Raw genomic sequence first — 9948 nt, 5'->3', positions numbered from 1 at the left:
GAACATATCCTTGGGAGAGAATTAAGAAAAATAATTTTAAAAATAGTCATGCCACGTAAGTGTCTGATCAAGAAGTTTAGGAGGAAAATAATCAAATCCTGTTTTACTTCTCCACCAAATTGCCAAATAGCATGAGAAACCATGAGGGCACATTTTTAAAAGGCACATCCATTCTTCTTGGTAGGTGACCTTCATTTCAGACCAAGCGGAGGTGAAGATGTCTGTTGAAACGGGTCCTCTGCAAGAGTTTATCCTCAGCCTGAACAACCCCCAGAGACACCACATGAGTGTTCTTAGCTCCTGTCAAATGATGCTCAATGGCTCTATAGGGGAAAGAGAGGCCTTTGAGTGCCCGTGGTTCCAGCCAAGAACGAGCAATTTGGCAAGCTTGCCAGGGCAGACTGCTAGATAGTTCGGAAAGTTGTTCTGGAATGGTGAGAGCTTTCACTCTAAAGACCTTATCCAAGAAATCCCCCAAAGCCCCATACCATCATGAACTCTACATTTTCCTTTGTGGAGCAGATAAACGATCCTGTCAAGCATAGACCCCATGGTTGCAAAGAGAAGAAAATGACTTTTTAGTAAGAATTCAGTCATCACTTCACTCCTCTGCAAGAATGAAGGGGGGAAAGGTGTTAGTGGCATCTAACCAAATATAATAGCTTCAGCTATGTGAAACTCTTTATGCATCTTGGAATTTTTGAAGCTAAAGTTTTCTATGCCAAGATACACTTAGGCAACACAACCTGAGAAAACAAAGTTTTAAATAAAGCATTCTGACATCTCTCTCTAATGACACATGCAATTTTGTAATCTACCAAGCTTACGTCTTTCCTTCCAGCTTGAGAGAGTGCAGCACCATAGGCGTCTGGCCCCAAACCAGGAAGAAAGTTGCATTTGGCCGCACCCCTGGATTCTCCGTGGCAGCTGATCCAAGAGGCCTAGATACAGACAGAGAATTAACACATCACCCCTTAAGCTTAGAGGTTTGGGGGACCTGTTCTCATTCCTCCGTTTCTAAATATAATTATGTGCGAAGACTGGAGCTGGGAATGAGCAGAGCTGGTGTGAAGTCATTTTGGACCCAAACGAATGTGGGATGAGCTCCCTCCCCTTCATGCTTCAGAAGTCACCCAGGAAGGAACCCAAAGTCATCTGCGTGCAGGCTGGTCACAGCAAGATCTGCATTTTACCTCCGAGAGCCTGCCTCAAAGTTAATATGATTTTCTGCAGTTTAAACATTCTAATTAAATACCTGGATTTATTTTTTGGAAGAAAGAATGCAGATCATTTATTTCAGTCATATAAATAACCATATCTTTGGCCTGTATTAAAAACTGTTGGTCTCCCAAGCTCTGTTTGAAATTCACAACATGGGAATTTACAGAATTTTCATGAAAGCAATTGAAATTACAGCGTCTCTGGGAACTCCCAGGGTGTACTTCTATTAACAAAAGATGTTTTGCTTTACTCACACCTGCTCAGTTCTCCGTGGGGGCTCAAGTGATACACATTCCAATAGAGCAGCGTCAATGAAATCAAATAAAAATGAAGTTTCAAGGAATGGAATCTAGATTTTTACCATGCAAAGTGCATTTGAAAAGGAGCTGAGCTCTTGGAACTGACTTTTTAGGTAGAAAATTATTACAGAAAGATAGATATTTTCAACCATAAATCATACAGTTTTGACTTTGCCGAATTCTCTGTCCGACAACTAGAACACATCTTCTGTATATGCATATGGGTGTGTGGAAAGGAAGGGAAAAATGAGTGGGGAACGTTTAGGAGAGGCAGGAGAAAGGGATAAAAGAGCTAGCAAACTAGCAATGTCTTTTTTCTCGTTGCCTGGTACTGGAAAGAGTTAGGGAGCTCTCACAAAGTCTGCCTAAATTAATGTGTTTCTACTATTAGATTATGGTCTTAAAAGAAGAAAACTCATGTTTTCTTTACTCTAAATGCATGAGATCTTATGTCTCTTAAGAAGCCTCTGTCCACGTGGAGATGCGGGCAGAGTTGAATTCCCCGTATTTGCCAACACATTCATATTTACACACAGTGTCGACATTCTAGGGTTTTGTTGTTCTGAGTCACAAAACATGTCAGGAGCCCTCCGTATGCAGATTATTACATAATAGTCCCTCTGTCCATACATACAAACTCACAAGAATCACACTGGATTGCAAGGAAAAGCAAGGTCGTTTGCCTTGAGGAGACTACTTCCTTTGGGGAATAGGAAAAGGACAAATACATGAGTGATGGGACAATTTTATTTGTGAGAGAGAAGAGTTCTCTGCTATTTACAATTCTGTGGCTGTTTTTGAAGGAAGGAGGATCTAAAGAGGGCCCTTTGCAGAGGGAAGTGATGCGTGTGAGGGTGGCAGACTCAGAGCCTCTGGGGAGGTGTGGGCGGCCCTGTGTGGAAAAGCACCTCTTGGATGGTGGGAAACCCTGGACACAGGCAAGGCTGCCTCAGCTGTGACATGAGGGGAAGCAAGGAGAGCAAAGTAAGTCTGCTCGTGGTCGTGGAGAAGCTCTGGGAGTGGACAGAGTTGAGTACTGGGGACTTTTATTGATTTTCCATTCATCAGTTAATTCACCGTGTTCAGACATCTTTACTGAGCATCTGCTACATGACAAGCGTTGTGCTAGACACTGGAGCTAAAGCAGGCAGGGACCCTCGAGCCCCTTCAGTGAAGCATCTCACTTCCTCACAGAGAGGAATTTCCCTTGGAGAAGGCAGGAAAGTGCTCAGAGACTTTGCCAAGACCAGTGCTGGGTGAGAACACGGAGGCTGCCAGAGAGGACAGCCACACCTGCCTTACTCACATTTCACTGGGGTGTCCATGAAGGAAAAAACCAATGTGTTGGCTCTTTCTTGTCATAACTGACTCGGTGACCAAGAATTGTAAGCATCTACAAGTAGGAAGAGCATGCATAGCTGCTCAGGAATGTGGAGGGAAGGGAGTCATTTGTTTTGGACTGGCTTAGTCACTTCTGAGTGTAGTAAGGTGGTTTTATTTAGTTATTTTGTTCTTTTACCTTGGTCTCAAACAGTCTTTGGAGTTTAAACCTGCAGAGCAGGTTTTCAATGGCGATGTCCCGTTGAGGTGTGCTGAAACGAGTTGTAAGGTGTACAGTAATTTCTTGCCAATAATAAAGGTCGAACTGTGTGCAAGTGAAGCCACCATGGTTTTCAAAATGAGTATTGTGAAAACCTGGGTACTTGCAAACAGCTCCTCTTCCCAAAATTCTCAATCTTCTCCATAGCTGAGACACATGTGACCAGCTCCTTTTGTTTGCATGAATGGCCTGATGGGTGTTCCCAGCTGGGTAGCTGTAACCCCTCTCCTTCCTGTTCTGTTCAAGAAGGAAGTACAAGTGAACAAGACAGATATTATTATAGGTGTTATTATTCCTTAGGGCTAATTCTGGGCTCAGGGGAAAGATTACTGTGAGTGGTTGATGTCTTCCATGGATATGGGAAAGAATGTGGTAATGCATTGCCCCATATTTGCCGTTTCCAAGTTAGATCATTTCTATGAGCTCTTTGGTGTTGTAATGCTTTTTGAAGTAGTCATCTACCTGTAAGGTTGCATCTTACATAGTTTTGATTCACTTATATCACCTAGCCTGGTCAGGTCTTGCACTGAAGGAGGATCAGTGGATATTGTTAAAATTTACTGACTTTCTGTGTAATTTAGCTCAGAGCTCCTAACCTGTGTGCTGTCTTCACAGGTGTTGTCAAAAAGGCGACACATGTGGCAACCTGTGTCCACATAACACTCAACAAAAGGTAGGTGCACAAAATATTTTTCTCATTAATTGTACTAATAAAACAGAATACATTTTGAGTGTTAGTAAAACTGTATTCAACCAGAAATTTCCAGAAATGTTATTGGTATCTTCTCAGATCCAGTGCTTCAGGGAACCTATCCTCACACGTGTCCACTTTCCTGACTTGGCGAACACAGCCAAAGGACAAAGCACAAACCGTGGGAGCATCTCGTGGTCTCACTGGATTGGGAAGATTGGGCAAAACTATGGGAACTTAAGGCAGCCACTAGAAGTTGCTCTATAAATAAATAAATAACCCAGGTTCTCAGAGTATTTTGTTGATAGTGACTTATGAAAAGACTAGGTAAAAAAAAATAAAATCCAATAATTGGGTGTTCTGGTAAGCCTTGGACAGATAATTCTAGGTTTTTCTATGTCTAGTTGCCCAAACATGCATAGAGATTAGGATCCTCAAAATATTGAACATTAGATATAACATTATTTTTTGGCTTTCAAGTCCTAAGCCTAGGTGGATCAATTGAAAAAGCTCACTTGTATTTCTGGCTCCTTAACACTTCATGCTTTTAGCATTTGGAGTAGTCAGTAGCCACCTTGAATTAGCACTACCTGTCCAGTGAATTCACCCCCAGCTTGAATACTACAGAGCAAGCAAATCAATAAAAATAACTCCTACTGCAAGATGTTGGAACGAAATTCTTCTTTTGAGAGGTAGCATCATGCAAGGGTTGATAGCATTGAAGGTTTTTGGAGCTAGGCTACCTAGGCTTAAATTCCAGCTCTGACATGTATAAGCTGTGACCTTGGGCAAATATTTAACCACTGTGCTTCACTTTCCTCATCTGTAAAAGACACCAGTGTTCAAAAAACCATGCATATTCTGGTACCTGGACAGGGTGCCTGGAAAGTCATTACAAGGCATGGCTGGAATACCATGTCATCTGATATGAAGTCATTAAAATGATCTTTACATTATTCTTTCTTAATCAAGTAATTACAATCACTTTCTTTCTGCATATCAGCTTGCTACTGTTGTGCACAGCTCTACTTTGTAGCACTGCTCTTTAGTTATGTCAGAGCGAGGTCTGGTTCTCGCCATGTACACACCTCGGGAAGGTCAATTCTGAGTACACACGGCCTTTCTAGTGACATGATCCATGTGTATATTCTCACTGATGACCAAATTCTAAAGTCCAAATGTCAGTCGGTTCTTCAAAGAGGCTCCAAGCTGATTTATTATGGGAGAAAAGAGGATGGGGCCTGGGGTCCATTCCTGGAGGCAATGTGAGCCTGGAGGGCAGGCCCTCTGGCATGAGAATTGGCACCAGGCAGAGGTTTGGAGCAGCCGTGAAGCAACATCACAAAGGGACAAGCACGCAGCGGAGCTAAGGAAGGAAGCCAGAGGTCAGCCTGATTGGAGCAGTACTGGACCATAGGTCAGAGGGACAGGAAACAGGTCTAGGGCCATGACCTGGGACAATCAGGACCAGGTGGGGAAGGGAAGTGGTCTGCAGGACAGATTGAGGCAAATGTTTCAGGATACAGTCTGGGAGCAGAGAGGACAGAGGTGCCTTTTGAAGAGGTGAGAACAGTGTGTTGTGGGGATGGGACTTCTGGCTTAGATGCTTTGCAAATGACCTTGCTTCAGGTCTTCAGAACTGCAGTACTTACATCATTTAATAATCAACTGGTAGGGCACTCTTTTCAGAAACTTCACACAGACCTTTAGAAATGTGAGGTTGAGGTGAGCAGGCCTGGAACTTAAACTCCAGCCCTCTCCACACCTCAGCTGAGGTTGCATCGGGGGAGAAAACTCCTTTAAGATAAAATTATGCTCATAAGTTATGTAAGCAAAATGGGTGGGCATCACATAGCCGAATGACCAAAATGTGTTGTGCGTCACAGGTACAAAGTTGTGCGAAGCTGAAGCCACTCAGGCCAACTTCGTCCAAGCTAGGGTCTTCATTCCTATTCTCACACTGGTCCCCTCTCTGTAGTCAGTCAGCATCACTCTGCCCTCTAAACCACTCGGGGATTGAGTAGTCATAGCAACAGCTATGCACAAGTATGGAGTTTTAGTATGTACTAAATCCTTTATACATAACAGGTGATTTAATCCTGGCAACAATCCCAAGGGTAGGTATTATTATTATCCCCATTTTATGGATGAGGAAACTGAGGCACCTAAAGATTAAGCAACTTGCACCAAGTCACTTAGCAGGCAACCAGCAGACCTGGGAGTTAAATCCAGGCCTGTTTGACATCAAAGCCCAGGCTTTTTACCATTCTGCGGAGGTTCTGATCAGAATGAATTACAACTAATTAATTAAAACAGTGAACATAAGTCTTAGGCAAGCTGTTACTACACTCAGGATTCATGTTTTAAGATATTTTACCTTCAATTGTGGAGCAAAACTTTGAGTCCAAGTGAAGAGGCCCAGAGGCAGCAGGAAGAAGAGGACCGGGTGACGGAGTGGGTGAAATTGTTCGGGGCCAGGTGTGCTTCAGCTGGACTGGTAATTTTGTTAGCTTGACCAGGTGGCTGATCCAAAAAGATCGGAAGGGTCTGCCCCAATGCTTCCAGGAGGAGGACCAGCTCAGGGCTGCCTGGGCTCCCCGCCAAACCTATTTTCAGAACCTGCATATATTTGGCCAACTTTCTTATCAGCTTGCCCTGTAACCCAGAACCCCCTGAGACCTAAGACAGAAGCGTGCTTGGCTGCTTTTCCTCCCGCTGTCCCTCCGCTGTCCTCCCCCTGAACCTTTCCCCTTCCTCTGGCCCGTGTGATGCTGCTGATAGTAACAGCAAACGTACATCTTATTTACTATCCAAACACTCCACATGTCTGAACTCAGTTGACTCTATTTTCCTGAGCATTTAAGAATATTTTTTCTAATAATTCTCTTTGCTCTCATTCTACAGTGCATTCATAGGCTCCTTACATTATTCCTTACTTCTCATGACAATGTTTTCACAACAAAGCATGTCACCAGAATGTGTCCTCTTTGTCAGCAGAGGTGCAATATTTCCCTCTAATAGAGCGGAAGGGAGTGAGAAAGAGAGGGACAGAAACAGCAATGTGTGGTTGCCTCTCGCGCACCCCAGCTGAGGATCTGGCTGGTAACCCTGAGGTTACCAGGCATGTGCCCTGACTGCATATTAAAGGAGTGACCCTTTGGTTCACAGGCTGGCACTCAATCCACTGAGCCCCACCAGCCAGGGTGGCAGTGTTGAGATGCCGTCTAAATTCTTCCACCACCATCGCCCCTGCTTTGCCCCTCTGTCCTCCCCTTCACCTCCCAAGCACTCTGCTCAGTAGCATTTGCGGCCTTTCCCAGGCCTTTCCAGGAGCTTGCCTGTGAATTTACTTGTATTTTCTCCCACCACCCTTGTTTCCTCTCCACCACACATTTGCAGAGTGGTGACTGTCCCTCAAAATTGGCTCCAAATGTTGTTTCTTCTGTTTATCTATGTTTATGGAGTAAGGTCATCAGCCTGGCAACCTGATGCTGGCCACGACCACGGTCTGCTCTCCCTTCTCTCCAGCTCTGCTGTTGAGTAACGTAAATTGGCGACAAACGTGAAATGGTAATGGTTGCTCCACACACCCCGTCACTCCCCTCACACTGGGGAAGGTCTGTGGGCCATGTTGAGGCTGCTCGCCTTCTCCCCCATCCCTTCCCTTCCATCCACCCTGGGAAAAAAGGAAAGCATTCAACAGAGATCCATGGACCTTTCAGGCCAAAGGACAAAGCAAATATCTTTACAACACATCATAAGTCACCAGGAAACGTGCGCCATCCTTTCCATGGTTTTGATAAATATGAGGTGTGCCGAAATTAAAGATCATAAATTTGGGAGCTGAGAGGAGATGACTTGGATTTAATAGAACAAACTGCTATATGAAATCTGTCTTCTTAAAGTTAATTAAAGGAAGTGGAAATGGTCATCCATTAACAGAATCTAGCCCTCCGAGGAATAGTTTGCGAATACAAATGCACACACACATCGGCCCATATATGTGGGCTTTATGTGTGTAGGTAATAGTGTGTGTCTGTATTTACATGCGAATTCTTCTGATTTAAATAATGAGGCCCAAAAGGATTTTCTTTCTCATTTGTGAATGTATGCATACAAAGAACATTATGCAGATATAGAATCCAGTAATATTTCATTGCATGGTTAATATATGCTGTTACTGTAAAGAATAACATTTTATACAGTTTTTTTCTATGTCAAAATGTGTTATGTATTCCACCCTCCTCTGGGCACTCGACACAGGACATTATTTTAAAAGGTCACTGCCTAAAAACATTAAGGAATCCTGTACAGACTTCTCTTTTCAAGATCACTGGTATCTTAAAAAAATAAAATGCAATTAGGTTGTATTTGAATATTAAAAATTAAAAGGTAAAGGATATAAACTCAAAGGCAGAGATAGCTACCCATGTTGTCTCAAAACATTTTGGAAAAAGTAAGTCGCCTTTCGCATAGAGACTGTCCTGAGTTCTGTAGTTACATTAAGTTCTTTCTTCTTCATATTCCAGCTCACCAACCAAATGGGTCCCACAGACACTGCTTGCTCATTTGGCTTTAGGAGAGCTGGGGCTCTTAGTCCAGACTCCTCTGAAAAGCCTTTTAGAGGGCTGCGTCCCTGGGGTGCATCAGCTCAACAAACAATGAAAGGTGAAGAGACAGGGGAAAAAGAAACTTCTTTAACTGAGTTGCCTAAACCAAAAAAATGGCTTTTGAACTGCACTCAAAGTTAGCCAATGGAATCACTATGGACTAGACTAGAATGTTAGCCATAGCATTAACATGGGTCTTACTTGATACAACTGTATAGAAAAGGTGCCGGCTTATCTGTTTGTTTACAAATCAGATGGAAGACTTTGAGGGGTAAAGGCATTGTCTTGCATTATATAAGGACCCAGCATTGTCTGTGGGTGTGGTAGCTGCCTTTTCACAAATAGATGGTGGCAGCACAAACCAAAACAACTGGTTTGAAAAGTACTTTGGCAATACGTAGTAAGAGTCATAACACTTTTCATCTGTCCTTTGACACAGAGATTAATCTTCTAAGAATTTGTCCTAAGGGAACGGAAAAACAAATGCACAGTTTGCATTGCATCATTTTCAAATGTAAAGTCTTGGCCATAAACTAAAACACCAATAATAAGGAAATAGTTAAGGAAATGAGGTACAATGATTGTATGGAACATGGTGCAGCTATTTAAAATGTAGGCTGTGCAGTGGCACCCCAAACGAAGCTGAAGGTATGGGCTGATTATTAAGTTGCTGGCCCCCATCTTGGAACCATGATGCTCTGTTGTGCTGGAGCTGGAACTCTGCAAACTAAAATTGTTTTGCTGCTGGCTCCCTGTTAGACTCCAGGGAGACTGAAAGCAGGATTGGGGAGAAGGGACAGGCCCCTTCCTGTGTGCTTCCTGTCTCATCAGTTACTCACTGTGGCGCTTCACTGTGAACAGGGGTGTTTGACTGCACCTGCATTAGTTAGTTCCAGTCTCTGCTTTTGGACCCACACCCTGAAGCTACCTCATTCCCTCTCCCTTAAGAGCTGTCAGCCCCAGGCCGGGTGGTGTTCCCTCCCAGAGGTGTGCAGCCACTTCCAAACCCAAGATTCCAGTTCTGTGCACCTGGACCTCCTCCTTTTATTCCTCTAGCCTAGGGGTAGTAGCTGCCTCCTGCACTTATTATGCCTGTTTTATTTCAGGGTCTCCATTATACATTTTCAGTTCTCTAACACCTGTTTAACCAATTTCTTACATTAAATTCTCTCTGCTAAATAGTGTTGTTCCTACCTTTCTCACTGGTTAAAAAATCAGGGAATAAAATTGTATGTATATGAGTCCAACCCTCTGAAAATACGTAAAAACAGATGTATGAGGAAAAGGACTGCAAGGAAATTCACCAAAATTTCCATACAGGTTGTTTCACATCCTGAGTTAGTCTAATGAGTGATTTTTTCCCTCCCTTCATGCCTACTTTCTAGATTTCCTGGTAATGTGGTTGCATTACTATTATAGCAAATATACATTTATATATTTTAAAAAGGGAGGCTTTGATTCCCAGTAAAAGAGCCTGTAGCCTGCAGGGAGCTGGGCCTGGACAACCAGATGATCTGGGTAATGGAA

This window comes from Phyllostomus discolor, chromosome 1 (genome assembly GCF_004126475.2).
Source record: "Phyllostomus discolor isolate MPI-MPIP mPhyDis1 chromosome 1, mPhyDis1.pri.v3, whole genome shotgun sequence".
NCBI lineage: Eukaryota > Metazoa > Chordata > Mammalia > Chiroptera > Phyllostomidae > Phyllostomus > Phyllostomus discolor.
Note: the sequence above shows the minus strand (reverse complement) of the source record.